Source organism: Schistocerca serialis, chromosome 7, assembly GCF_023864345.2.
Source record: "Schistocerca serialis cubense isolate TAMUIC-IGC-003099 chromosome 7, iqSchSeri2.2, whole genome shotgun sequence".
Lineage (NCBI taxonomy): Eukaryota > Metazoa > Arthropoda > Insecta > Orthoptera > Acrididae > Schistocerca > Schistocerca serialis.
In genome coordinates this window covers 163,698,808-163,713,629 of record NC_064644.1, presented here as the reverse complement: position 1 = coordinate 163,713,629, position 14,822 = coordinate 163,698,808, and positions in this window count along the sequence as shown.

Here is a 14,822-nt window from a genome sequence, read left to right as displayed (position 1 = left end):
TGGGTGTAATCGTGGAGAACGGGAAGAGCGCATGTAACTATTTGATGTGGGATGCTACAGAGGAAACGAAGGATTTGGTGGGCAGGAGAGTATAGAATCAATAGTGTGAGAAATAAACGTGAAAATAAATATGTAAATGAATCATACTACGATAATGGGCGTACTCTACGGTATCGAGAACCATAAGGGACAGTCGAATGGAAACGAGACAGATAGAAAAAAGTAAATAAATTGTTTATTATTTCAAAAGTAATCACCATAACTGTTAACACATTTTACCGAGCAAGGTGGCGCAGTGGGTATTACACTGGACTCACATTCGGGAGGACGACGGTTCGAGCCCGCGTCCCGCGATCCAGATTTAGGTTACCCGTGATTTCCTTAAATTGCTCCAGGCAAATAGCGGGCTGCATCCTATGAAAGGGCACTGCCGATTTCCGATCCTATCCTTGACTCAATCCGAGCTAGTGCTCCGTGTCTAATGCCCTCGATTTCGACAGGTCGTTAAACCCAATCTTCCTTGCTTTTTGTTGTTGATATATTTTCTCACTTTGGGACACGACGATAAATGATTTCAATGAGAAATGTTTGCAGGTGCCTACATAACCCTGATTGTACCCAGGCGTACATCTCTCCGTCCAAAGCACGTCGATGGCCGCGAATGTTTTCTTCAGACCTCAAAAAATAAGAAAATCACATGAGGAGGGGTCGGGACTGTATGAAGGATGTATAAGGGCTTCCCAGCGAAACTTCTGCAGCGTATTCGAAACAAGTTTGCCAAGAGGTGAAGGAAGACATTCGTGGCCGCCGAAGTGCTTCGGACGAAGAGGTGCACGTCTGGGTTCAACCATGGTTCCTTAGGCAACCGACAAAATTTTTTCCCATTGTGACATTGACCGTATTGTCTCGACACTGGAATAAATGTATCAACAGTTATAGAGATCACTTTTGAAATTATAAACAGTTTACTTACTTTTTTCCATTTGTCTTCGTTTTATTTGATTGCTCCTTACATTTAAATTGGCATTTGAAAGAGATGAATAACAGAGCAAAATACATTAAACGCACTGACGAGAGTTTTGGGTATAATATAAGAGGAGATAAAAAAGTTTCCGTTTGTGGGATTTGCTGCAGCGTATATGAAATCCACCGCGACTCCGATGTGGGTATGTAAGCACCAACATGTAGACAAAAGATCAGTGTGACCTTCGAAAAGAAACTTTTTGAACGCGCCTTTCACTTACACGGTGATTAAAAACATTGCTATCAGCGCGTGGGACAGGTAAAACGTTTTTGCTAGTAGCAAGGTTTGATGATGGGGAAACGAAGCAATGTGAAGGAAAAAGAGAAACGGAACGTCTATGGGCAAACAATCTTTCGAAAGGATGAAAGACTTGCTGACAGGAAACAGAATTCTAATAGAAGTAAGAAATAGAGGCACAAAGTGTTTATCTGGATTTTAGTAACGTATTGCAGAGAATGCAGAGATTTATGGACAATTGAAAAGAAAGAGGAAAAGTAATTGGAGGGTCGACGTCTTATCTTTTTCTTTTTTTTTGTGTAAAGAGAAGCGATCTGCTAGAACTAGGGACCAATGAAACGGGTGACCATCTCGGCTGAGACATACTTCGTGAAAGAATTCCCTGCAACTAAGGGTAAATGAATTAACTAATGCTGGGAAGGAAAAAAGAGAGAAGAAGTAGGAGCTTGGAATCCTAAGTTACATAAAAATAGATGAAGTTATCAGGAAGTTAAATAATAGCAAGTCAAGAGAAACTGAATAGCTCCAGCCGATAATTCTCGTAAGGTAGCTCTATCGAAGAAAAAAAAAGAAGTAGAAGTTGACAGTGCTTGTTAGTGTGACATATGCCGAGTTTCGTGGCGGTTCACAGACATTGTTGCGTCGTAGATCAAAGGAAACATGTCGCCTGCTTGAATGAATGACGTTTCTTGCTACACCAAGTCGACTGTCTGGATGCGCTGCCATACAAGAGAACGGCTGCTGGAAAGGCATCACGACACGAACAAAACCAGGGGCAGGTTAATGCGGTACGTGCACCTGGGTTCTCATGGGACTTGTGGTGGTAGTCGAAGGCACCAAGACAGCTGGGGGCGACGTGAACTTATTCCAGAACCTGCTTTCCCCCATGTTTGTCTGCCTCGAAAGTTATGACACTTTCCAACGCGATAACTCTCCGTGTCACAAGCCCATAACCGTGCTACAGTATTTTAAGATGCGTGGTAATGAAATCACGTTGATGTCTTGACCGCCTATCTTGCCTGATCTGTACGCGACGGGAACAAATTTGATGCGCTGTTGGACGGCAGCTGCTTACCTACAAACCACAAACCCACAATTTACGGAAATTGAGAGACCTTTGCGTAGATAGTTGGTGCCTGACACCCCCAGAAAGCAATCAAGGACTCGTCGCATCTATGGCACAAAGAATCGCTGCTGTATTTGTTTCCAGAGGTGATCCAATACTCTATTAAGCATGTGGTCAGAATGTTTTAGGTCATCCGAGTGTATCACTGCAGGATACTGTCGACGCAACGTTGCTGTTATAAAACAAACACATTGTCACTGGATGTCCGCCGACAGGTCATGCAGACAGCTACGCACTGCGAGTTTGTTGGTTGCCTACCCAACTCCAGATCAGACTGCGTGCAACAAGTCGCGTTCTCTCTCCGAAAACGGAGAAGGAAATCACCAGTTCATCCAGTTTCATCCGTGATCTTCAGTTTATTTTCACTGCACATGTGCCAGACCAGGCCATTCACTTTTCACATATATTGCTGACTGAAGACGTTAACGCCGTTCTTGCTGTAGTGACTACGGTATTTACTTCAGACAAACTCACTTGCTTTGCAAAAACACGTATCGTTTTTGCTCTATGTTCTCTTTTGTTGTGCTCATTCCAACCGTGACGCATCGTTAAAGCTTCTGATCCGTCACACACTCACTAAATCCAATCAGAAGAACAAATTTTGTGGTCACAGTTTATTTCTCTGCTCTTGCACCAACAACGAACCAATCGCCGTCGAAAACTTTCACAATTTACTTGACAGTTGCGTTCGACTGGTAGCAACAAACTAAACTAGTTCTTTTTCATTTTAATCGTTTTGAGTGTAATGTTGAGTAACAAGGCAAAATAGTAAGCATTTAGGTATTATCAAGAGGCTTAATGGTAATAACGCGTAACACCGTCTCTAGCATTGATAATAGTCTACATATGTGAACGAAGCTAGGCCACAAGTTTCTTCAGGCACACCATATTCAGCTGAAAGCCACTCATTGATGATTAGAAACTATACAGTTACCAATTTTCGTGGATGCCGATTGCTACTTTTCATCCGCTGCTCCAAATAATCTCTTAATTCCTATTAGATTAAAATCGCTGACCAGGTAAAGTGCGATATGCTGACTAACAGTTCTTCCTTTTTGAGTCACCAGCCTTCTGAATGGTTTGATGCGGCCTGCAACGAATTCCTCTGCTGTGCCAAATGCTTCATCTCAGAGGCAACTTGCACCTCAATTATTTTGATAAATTCGTATCTCTGTGTTCATTTACAGTTTTTATGCTCTTCAACTCCGTCTAGTACGAGTACCAGTGGGAAGATGTCTTAATAGATGCCCTATCATCCTATTCCTTCTTCTTGTCAGTATTTTCCATAGATTATTTTCCTCGCCGATTTTACGGAGAACCTCCTAATTCATTATCTTATCAGTCTACCTAATTTTCAACATTCTTCTGTATCACCAAATCTCAAAGGCTTCAGTTTTTTTTATACTCCAAATGTACAGTCTTGGAATTTCTTCATTAAATTAAGAGCTATGTTTGGTGCTAGTGAACTTCTCTTGACCAGGAATGTCCTTTTTGCTTGTGCTAGTTTGCTTTTTATGTCCTGCTAGCTCCATCCCTCAGGTCTTATTTTGTTGCCTAGGTAGCAGAATTCTTTAACTTCGTGTTTTTCTTGATTCCCATTTGTTATTTCAAGTTTCTCACTGTTCTCATTTCTGCTACGTCTTATTACATTCGTATTTCTTCGATTTACTCTCAATCCATACTCAGTACCTATTAGACTGTTCATTCTATTCAACACAGTATGTAATTCTTCCTCACTTCACCCAGGATAGCAATTCATCAGCGAATCTTATCACGGATATCCTTTCCTCCTGAATTTTAATCCCTCTCTGGAACCATTATTTTATTTCAGTCCTTGCTTCTTCGATGCATAGATTTAACAGTAGGGACGCAAGACTACATCCCTATCTTACACACTTTTTGATCAGAGCGCATCTTACTACTCCCTTTCGATTCTTGTACATATTGTGTATTACCCCTATTCCCTATAGATTCCCTTTTTTTCTCAAGATTTCGAACATCTTGCACCATTTTACATTGTCGAACGCTTTTTCCATGTCAACAAATACTATGACCGTTTCTTGATTCCATTAATAACCGAAACGTCAGAATTGCCTCTCTGGTGCCTTTATCTTTCCTAAAGCCAGACTGATAGTATCACAGATCCTCAGTTTTCCTTTCCACTCTTGTGTATATTATTCCTGTCAGCAATTTATGTACCTGAGCTGTTAAGCTAACTCTGTTATAATTCTCATTCTTGTCGGCTCTTGCTATCTTTAGAATTATGTGGATGATGTTTTCCGAAAATCTGACGGTATATCGCGAGACTCATACATTCTACACACCGAAGTGAACAGCCGTTTTGTTGTCGTTCACGCCCCCCCCCCCCCCCCAATGATTTTAGAAACTCTTATGGAATGTTTTCAATCCCTTCTGTCTCATTCGATCTCATGTCGCCAAAAGCTCTTTTAAATACTGGTTCTAATATTGAATCTCCTATCTCTCCCCTGTTGACTCTTGCTTCTTCTTCTGTCACGTCATCAGGTAAGTCATACCCTCATAGAGGCTTTCAGTGTACTCTTCTCAACTATCCGCTCTCTCCTTTGACTAAACAGTGGAATTCCCATTGCAATTTTAGTGGTACCGACCTTGTTTTTAATTTCACCGAAGATTGTTTTGACTTTTCTATATGCTGAATCACTGCTTCCGACAATCATTACTATCTCGATTTCTTCACGTTTTTCATGCATCCATATCGCCTTAGCTTCCCTGCACTTCCTTTTTATTTCGTTGCTGACTGACTGTTTTTTTGTAAGTCTGCAGGCTTTCGTGGCCGTTGTCACTGAAGTTAAAATCTTCTGGGTTATTAGACCGCGTCATATTTCTTCTAAAATGACCGACGTTTTGACCCCTCTGCTGGGATCTTCTTCAGGAACGTCGAAACGTCGATCATTTTAGAAGAAATATGTCGCGGCCCCATAACCCAGAAGATTTTAACTTCAGTGACTGGTTGTTGTGTATCCTGAATTTCCCTGACATTTTTGCACTTTATTTTCTCGTCGATTTGTTTAAGTTCTTCTGTTATTCATGTTCTGTCGCAGTAACATTCCTTGTGCCTATGTTTATTTTTCCAACTTACGGTGATAGTTCTTTTCAATGACGCCCATTCCTCTTAATCTGAACTGTCTACTGAGATATTCATTATCGCAGTAGCTATAGCCTCAAAGAACTTCAAGCGTATCTCTTCATTTCTTAGTACTTCCACATCCCACTTGTTTGCGCATTGATTCTTCCTGCATAGCATCTTAAACTTCAGCCTACTCTTCATCATTACAAAATTGTAAGTCAATTTCTTTGTCTATATCTATGCGTATTGAACGCGGTGAAGACAGCTGACGTCATCTTGGATGACGAGTGTGTTCACAGCATGTCATGAATATGTAGTAGAAAGGGCGGTAGTTCGGCACTGAGTATGTTGAACGAAAGATCTGGTTCATATTCTACATCTATATCTCAATACAGACTGTGCAATTCACCGTAAAGTGCGCGGCGGAGGGTACCCTGTACCACACTCCAAATGTACACTGCACCCATTTGCCTTCGCGATGTTGGATTGGACACTGGTTGAGATGTACCTGTATTCCATCACTGCAGTACTTCCTGCCTGATTTGACATCGATTGTCGAAGGCAAAGCATGACAGTCGTCTCAGTTCCTGTCTGGTTGGTGCTGTTTACGACTGCTATTCTTATGCCCTGTTACAAGACTGCGAGTATGTTTCCATTCCTTGTAGACCCGCTTGATAGTTCGCATTCATACTACATCGCCGTTGACGGTGTGGTCATGGACACGTCCAAACACGATAGGTCCTTTCTGTCATTCCGTAGCGATTCGATTCCAGTTCCTGCCAACTTATTTTTAAAAATTTCTTTTCATCAGTCGTATGACTTTTTCCATGGCTTCCCGTATTGTGCGGATTTCTTCATCTCTCATAGCGCTCGAATGAGAGAACTGTGCTCTTTTAAGAGGAGTCTAATATTTACGCGATGACTTAATTTTACCTCGCAATCTTTTTCAACGTTGTGCTGGCGATGTACACATGTGACCAAAATTAAAGCAACAAACGGAAATTTTGCAAGGTTGCTTACATTTTGCCACAATACAGTATAAACAGGTGGTAGTAAAGCGGAAACAACGTAAAGAATATAGAACGTAAACAACTGCAACAAGCATAACAGTAGATGAAAATGTTCTTCGTTTTTTCCGACTTAACGGATTTGAGCACGGGTTCCGACAATTGATTAATCTACGAAATATGGGTTGTGACCACATTTGGCAGCAATACAGGTCAAACATCGACAGGGAATGCTGTGAACGATGTCACCAATCTCATGTTGAGGCAATAACGCCCATTCTTCCTGCAGAACTGCTAGCAGGACTTGGAGAGTGGTTGGTAGATGCTGACGTGATGCAACCCGTCTCGCTTGTGTACCCCAAACTATGCTTTATGGGATTCAAATCAGGCATGCAATGTCTTTCATTTACAAGAAAACATCAACCACCTGTGCTCTATAACGTCGAGTATTATCGTCCATCAATACGATGTCTGGGTCCACATTGCCTCGTGTAACAACCTGAAACTAGGTCCAAAGACCTCGTCGCAATATCTTAGAACAGTTAAACCTTGCCGATTCACCCTTACAATTTCATGAAGAGGTGTTCAACATAACCCCTGCCCACAACATTAAGGATCCTCCTCGATATTGGTCTTTTCCAACAATGTTTGGGTCCAGAAATCGTGTTCCACGTTCCATCCAGATACGAATCTGTCGAGAATCACTCTCCAGACCAAATCGGGACTCATACGTGAAAATAACATTGACCCAATGTTCGACCGCCCACATGGCATGTTGACGACTCCCCACCAGATATTCCCTTCTGTGAATACGCGTCAGAGGTACAGATACAGCAGATTTCAGATAATGAAGGCCACTCTGCTAAGGCCGTCTGTACAACGTTTGGCTCGATGCGACACGTCCATTGGATGCTGCGAGGTCAGATGCCCATTGCCGTGCAGTACTAAGGTGGCACCGTCGTGCTGCCTCAGCCAAATAGCGTCCTCTCTTTCTGACACACGTGGTCGGCTCCGTATGTTCAGGATACAGTTTCGGTTTCTATAAACTATCGCCACATGCGAGAAACAACAGAATGATTCACTTTAAGCTATCGAGCCACGTGATTTTGCGTCTGTCTTGCTTTGTTCCTATGGCCCTCCACCACAGTGAATCTGGTAGGCATTTTCTCTGTGCCATACTACACCGTCTGCGACTACGTACACAGCGATTGTGGATGTGGGAGTACACGGCAAACACTGCCCCGTTTGATAGCTGCCCTCACGTCATCGTTGGCGTGCTTGTTTATTGACCGGAATGCCATCTTCCCCCAGAACACGATCGTACGGTTATCTGTTGACAGTTTGTGTGATTATATAGTGAATTAGCAGTTTGTTGCTTTAATTTTGGGCGCCAGTGTATATTCTGCTTCTAAGCATGTCCTTTCACATAGATATGGATGTATGGATTTTGTTTACTTACAGTCTACTTGCTGCTATTCTTAGGGATTCCCGTACGAACTGTAATGCAGAGACTTTTCTAGGCCAAAAAATGCTCATGGCGAAGCTACAATGGCTGTCCAGTCAACTCCCCAACACAATGAAAGACAGGCGAATAAAAATAATTTCGCAGTGTCAAAAACAGATTAGAGATGCCCGCCAAATTCTGAGTTGATTGGTGGTAACTGTGGACCTGATTGCTAATTAATTAAAATGTGATTAAACAAAATCAGTCGTTTTATATAATAAGATTAATTGTCTGTGCACATTGGACAACATCGATGACTTTCCTACATGGAGGACCATCGATTGGCGGTACACAAGAAGGCGAAAATCGTTAAAGTTCTGGGCCATTTTGATTGAATAGAGTTGGAGCCATGCTGACATGGATTGCCTCTTATTCTTCCAACTGGCGCCAAGACAGGTCTCTCAACTTCTGCCCCAAGGGGATGGGCCGCCCCACTTACCTGAGGCAGTAGCAACAGTTCCACCATCACACCCTCTCACGTTTGTCACAAGAACATTTTTGTATGCATGGACACACTCTGTGGTTTGGCATTAAAGTTAACACAAATATGGAGATGATGCTCTCTGACACAGTGACTTGTCCTACAGAAAAGTGGCAGCTTGCTAAGTGACTCAAAAATTTTAAGTGAACTCGATAATCTGTTTTGGTTGGTTGGTTGTTTGAGGTTTAAGGGACCAAACAGCAAGGTCATCAGTCCCTTGTTGCAAATATACTCCATTCTGCTAATGGGACATCTCGGAAAAGTCAGAACAATAAAACGGAAAAAGGGAAAAACGTAAAAGGGCAGTCACGTTGTCATTGGTAAAAAAAAAAGCAAAATGAGGGAAGTCGGCAAGAGAACGAACCCAACACTATGCTGAAGCAGCATAGGCAAGACCACCTGTGACTTAAAAAGTACAACTGCTATAAAGCAGAAAGTACGTATGGGAATAGAAAGACTAACCAAGCCTTTAAAAAAAGGTAAAAACAGAGTAAAAGGGGAAGAAAAGAGGATTCCGGTCAGAGAGGTGAATAGGGAATCTCTGAACACTGACTACAGTGGGAGACATCCAAACACTCACCGCCCTGCCCCAACACCAGAGAGAGATTAAAAACCTTAAAACTGAGAATAAAAACCACTCTCCTGGAGGAAACCGAGAACCAGAGAGACCATCCGGGAATCGTCAGCCAACATCAAAGGTAAAGTGTGGGGGAGTCTGTACTTAGCACGCAGAGCCAAAAGAAGGGGGCATTCAACCAAAATGTGGGCCACTGACTGGAAGGCTCCACAACCACATAGCGGGGGTGGCTCATCACGCAAAAGAAAACCATGGGTCACCCTGGTATGGCCAATGCGGAGGCGACACAGTGTGGTCGAGTCCTTTCGGGAGAGGCGAAAGGAAGAACGCCATGGGCCTGGTGTCACCTTAATTGCACGAAGTTTATTAGATAGGGGAGTAGCCTGCCAAGAATTGGCCCATGACTGTACGAAGTGGGATTTGATGTGAAGCCGTAAATCCGCTGCAGGAGGGGTTACAGAAAACGGGGGTAAGTAACTGCTCCCCCAGCCAAACGATCAGCGAGCTCATTACCCGGGATACCCACATGGCCAGGTACCCAAAGGAAGTCAATGGAACAAGCAGCACGGTGAATATCAGCGACATGGTCATGGATGGCAGAGACCAAGGGATGGCGCGAAAAACACCGGTCAATAGCAAGAAGGCCACTCATCGAGTCCGTACATAACAAAACGCGGTGGTGTTGGGATTATTTAATAAAGGTAAGGGCCTGGGAAATTGCCATCAATTCCGCAGTAAACACCCCACATGTAGGTGGCAGCAGATGACTTTCCGTTCCAACAGAGGACGTGAAGGCATACCCAACATGATCAGCAGATTTAGAGCCATCAGTGTAAAAAACAACAGCATCCCGAAACTCCCATAAAATTTGGCGGAAAAAGGAACGGAACACCACCGAGGGGATAGAATCTTTCGGACCCCGGCGGAGATCCATCCGAATTCGAGGCCGAGGAACTAACCAAGGAGGGGTGGAGGGGAGGGAGCGAGGAAGACAGGACAAAGAAGGAAGCTGAAAATCACGGCAAAGAGACGCAAGGCGCAGCCCAACCAGTAAACCCGCCCGAGGGCGGGAGTCGGGTGGGCGACGTCCATGGTCTGGGAACAGGATAGAATAGGAAGGATGAGTTGGAGAAGAACGGATAGTGAGGGCATAAGACACCAGAAGCTGGGACCGCCGAACAGAAAGGGGGGGGGGGGGGATCCCAGCTTCAACCAGGAGACTATCAACAGGGCTAGTAGGGAAGGCACCGGTGGCCAAATGGATACCACGATGGTGGACTGGATCCAGCACGTGCACTGTGGAAGGAGCAGCTGAACCATAAACTTGACAACCATAGTCCAAGCGAGACAGAACTAGAGCATGATAAAGACGGAGGAGGAGGGAACGGTCCGCACCCCAAGAGGAGTGGGCAAGGAAGCGAAGGACATTGAGTTTACGGAAACATCCTACCTTCAGGAGTCTGATATGGGGCAGCCAAGTGAGCTTGTTGTCGGAAAGAATACCCAAGAATCGAAACTGTGGGACTACAGGCAATCTTTGTGCAGCGAGATAGAGCTCTGGATCAGGGTGGATCGTAGTACGGCGACAGAAGTGGACCACTCGCGATTTTAAAGGAGAGAATTGAAACCCGTGTGAGAGGGTCCATGCAGAGGCACGCCGTACAGCTACCTGGAGCTGCCGTTCTGCAGATGCCATCGAGGAGGAACTAACCCAAATGCAGAAATCATCCACATACAGGGCAGGGGCGACCAAGGGATCGGCAGAGGTCACAAGTCCATCGATAGCAATGAGGAAAAGAAGGACACTCAAGACAGAACCCTGTGGGATGCCCGTCTCCTGGGTCCGTGGAGAACTCTGAATGACCGATGGATCAGGAACTGGCGGATAAAAATCGGGAGTGGGCCCCGAAGACCCCACTGATGAAGGGTTAGTAAGATGTGATGGCGCCAGGCCGTGTCATAGGCCTTGCGAAGGTCAAAAAACATTGCAACCAAATGGCGGTGCTGGGAAAAAGCCTGCCGAACTGCGGATTCCAAGCGAAATAAATGATCGATTGGAGATCGTCCCTCTCGAAAGCCACACTGGTAAGGGGGCAATAGATCCCGAGATTCGAGGACCCAATTGAGCCAATGGGCTACCTTCCATTCAAGTAACTTACAAACAACATTGGTCAAACTAATTGGTCGATAGCTGTCAACAGATAGGGGGTTCTTACCAGGCTTAAGGACAGGAACCACAATTCTATCCCTCCACTGAGAAGGGAAGTCACCCTGGAGCCAGATACGGTTAAACACCCGAAGAAGATGTTGCCATTGTGGAGCACTGAGATGTTGAAGCAGTTGGTTATGAATGGAATCTGGGCCAGGGGCCGTATCATGAGAAGAAGATAAAGGAAATTCCCATACAGTAAAAGGTTCGTTGTAAGATTCTGACTCACAAGTGGTGAAACATAAGGTGGGAGCTTCAGCCTGCTGTTTTTGATGAAGGAAAGCAGCTGGATAGGAGGCTGACGCTGATGCCACTGCAAAATGGGTCGCAAGATGTTCTGCAAGAACTAATGGGTCCGTACAAATGCCATCTGGGAGGTGAAGGCCTGGGAGGGTGGACTGCCGGTGGCAACCTTGGAGAGAGCGAAGTGTAGCCCATACCTGTGACAGAGGGACAGTGGAACCAAGTGAAGAAACGAATCGTTCCCAACATATCCGCTCTCTCTGTTTGATTAAATAACGGGCTTTAGCGCGAAGGCGTTTGAAGGTAGTAAGGCTGGCTACGGATGGGTGCCTCTTAAAGTGTTGCAAAGCTCGACGGCGATCACGGATGGCAATGGCAATAGCCGTACTCCACCACGGGACTTGCCGGCGACGAAATGGTCCAGATGAGCGCGGGACAGCAAGGCTAGCAGCGCGAACAATCGCGTCAGACACGTCACGGAGGACGTCATCAATACAACCCGACAAAGAGAGAGAAAACGCGACCTGTGCAGTGTATAGAGGCCAATCGGCGCGTTGGAAAGACCAACGAGGCAACCTGGCCATCGGGGAACGGGAAGGGAGCGTGATAATCAAAGGTCGTCGTGTGGCGACCAGTGTAATGAAGGGAGGAGAGAGGGAGAAGAAAGAGAAAGATCAATGGCAGAAAAGGTACCATGACCGGCACTAAAACGAGTAGGGGAGCCATCATTAAGAAGGCACAGGTCGTGGTCTGCAATAAATTGGTCTATAAGAGGACCTCGTCTAGATGGAAAGGCACTGCCCCACAAAGGATGATGAGCATTAAAATCCCCAAGGAGGAGGAAGGGAGGAGGAAGTTGCTGAAGAAGGGCGGTTAAGGTAGCAGGTGTAAGAGTCCTGTCAGGAGGGAGATGAAGATTGCAAACTGTGATTGCAGAGCCGAAGTGGACCCTAACAGCAACCGCTTCCAATGTAGTTTGAAGAGGAATCCACGTGCTAGCAATGTCTGTACGGACCAATGTACAAACGACACCAGAAGCCCGCAGGGGTCCGACCCGATTTCGACAGAAAACACAGAACCCACGGAGGGTCGGTGAGTGAGCATCAGTAAAATGAGATTCCTGGAGAACCACACAAGCTGCAGAGTAGGACGAAAGAAGGGATTTCAATTCCGGAAGGTGACGATAGTATCCATTACAATTCCATTGGAGAACCACAGAACGATGATTTGAATGGGGGCTGAACGCTTTAAATCCGGTCATACCGCCGGGTCCCCACCCGTCACCGACAAAGAGGGGGCGACATCCATGAACGACAGGTCAGAATCCGGTTGTGAAGTCGGGGAAGGGACCTCCGGTGACACCAGAGGCTCTTTGTCCCGGGACTTATGTTTCTTCTTCCGTTCAGGCTGAGATCGAGGAGGGCTGTGTGGCATGAAGGAGCCAGCTGCAGCAAGATCAGGAACAGAAAGAGACCGGGCGACCTGGGGGCCGACAGACCGCGGCTCTCGCGGTCGTCGCGCGGCAGCAGACCTTTAGCCTCGAAGGTGCCGGGAAGGGGCATCCCGGGAGAGGCGCCCTTGACCGGCAGACGCTGATGGAGTGGGACACTTCTCTGGCTGGGGAGGGGGAGCAGCGCCCATAGGAGAAGGTGTGGGAGCCGCAGGGGAGGGGGGGAGGAGAGGGATCCGGGATGGGGGTAAGGAAGGGGGAGGAAGGGGTGAAGATGTAACCAAGGCGTAACTAGATTTCATGGACACAGAGTGAAGTCTTGCATATTTCTTACGGGCCTCTGTGTAGGTTAAACGATCGAGGGACTTATACTCCTGTATCTTTTTTTCCTTCTTATATACGGGGCAATCTGATGAACGTGGAGAATGACTACCATGACAATTTACACATACAGGAGAGGGAACACAGGGACTCCCCTCACGGAGTGGACGTCCACAGTCACCACAGAGAGGGGCCTGGGAACAGCAGGGAGACATGTGACCAAACTGCAAGCACTTAAAACACCTCGTAGGAGGTGGGATGTATGGCTTCACATCACAGCGGTAGACCATAGTCTTAACTTTCTCAGGAAGGGTATCCCCTTCAAAGGCCAGGATAAAGGCACCAGTATCAATACGATTGTCTTTAGGACCCTTCTGAACACGCCGAACAAAGTGAACACCCCGCCGTCCGAGATTGTCCCGAAGTTCCTCATCAGTTTGATGGATGAGGTCCCTGTGAAAAATCACACCTTGTACCATATTTAGAGATTGGTGGGGGGTAATGGACACAGGAATATTGCCAAGATGGGTACAGGCACGAAGGGCTGCAGATTGGGCAGCTGAAGTAGTTTTTAACAGCAACGAACCCGACCGCATCTTGCTCAAGGAGTCCACTTTGCCAAACTTGTCTTCAATGTGATCCACAATGAATAAAGGTTTGACACTGGTGAAAGTATCTCCATCAGTCCTGGCGCAAACTAGATAACGGGGGAAAGGTTTTGCCCCTAGATGACGGTCCTGACCCTCTTCCCAGGGGGTAGCCATGGAAGGGAAGGCTGAAGGGGCAAGAGAAGCAGCACTTGAGGAATCAGTTCCATGCAAAGAGACGGCCGCAGAAGAACGGCCAGAGTTCTGGACCCGTATGTGTTTCATTTGCATAGTGTCTGCCCTGATACCACCCACTCCAATCAGGGGCTCTCCTCACGGGCGCCACCCAGCCACAGCAAGGGCCGTCTGGCATGGCGGCCATTGCCGGAAGTTCCGATGCTCCAGGATGACGAGCAACCACTCCAAGGCATGCATGAGGAGATCACAGCTCAGGTATCAGAAGTGTGATCCCTGTGTGTTCAGGGGGCTCAACCAAAAGGGTACATAGCGACCCCACCACACGGGCTGGCTACCGTGCTGGCTATGCACCCTAGCATCAGACAACCACGTGACAGAAAAGGTGGAATGTACTAGGAGGGCGCACGTCAGAGAAACTAAGTAAGGTGCTCTTCCCCAAATGGCTCACACTACGGAGGAGAAATTTTGTAATGGAGGTCAAACCCCAGAGGGGGACCAAGGAATGCCAAAAGGAGGAGATGATTATGCAACAAAGCCGGAGTGTAAAACCAACAGAACCAGGAGGATAGTGGGGGCCAACATAAGCAAGGACACCAAGAGAGGGAGAGGAGAGGGTGACGGGAAAGGAGCAAGGAGGGGAAAGGAGGGGAAGGGGAAGGAAATGCAGCCCTGGAGAGAAAGAAGGCTGCAATAACTTGGGGCCCCATGCTCGCCACGCACGTATCCACAAAAGAGTAGTGGACCCTCTGGGG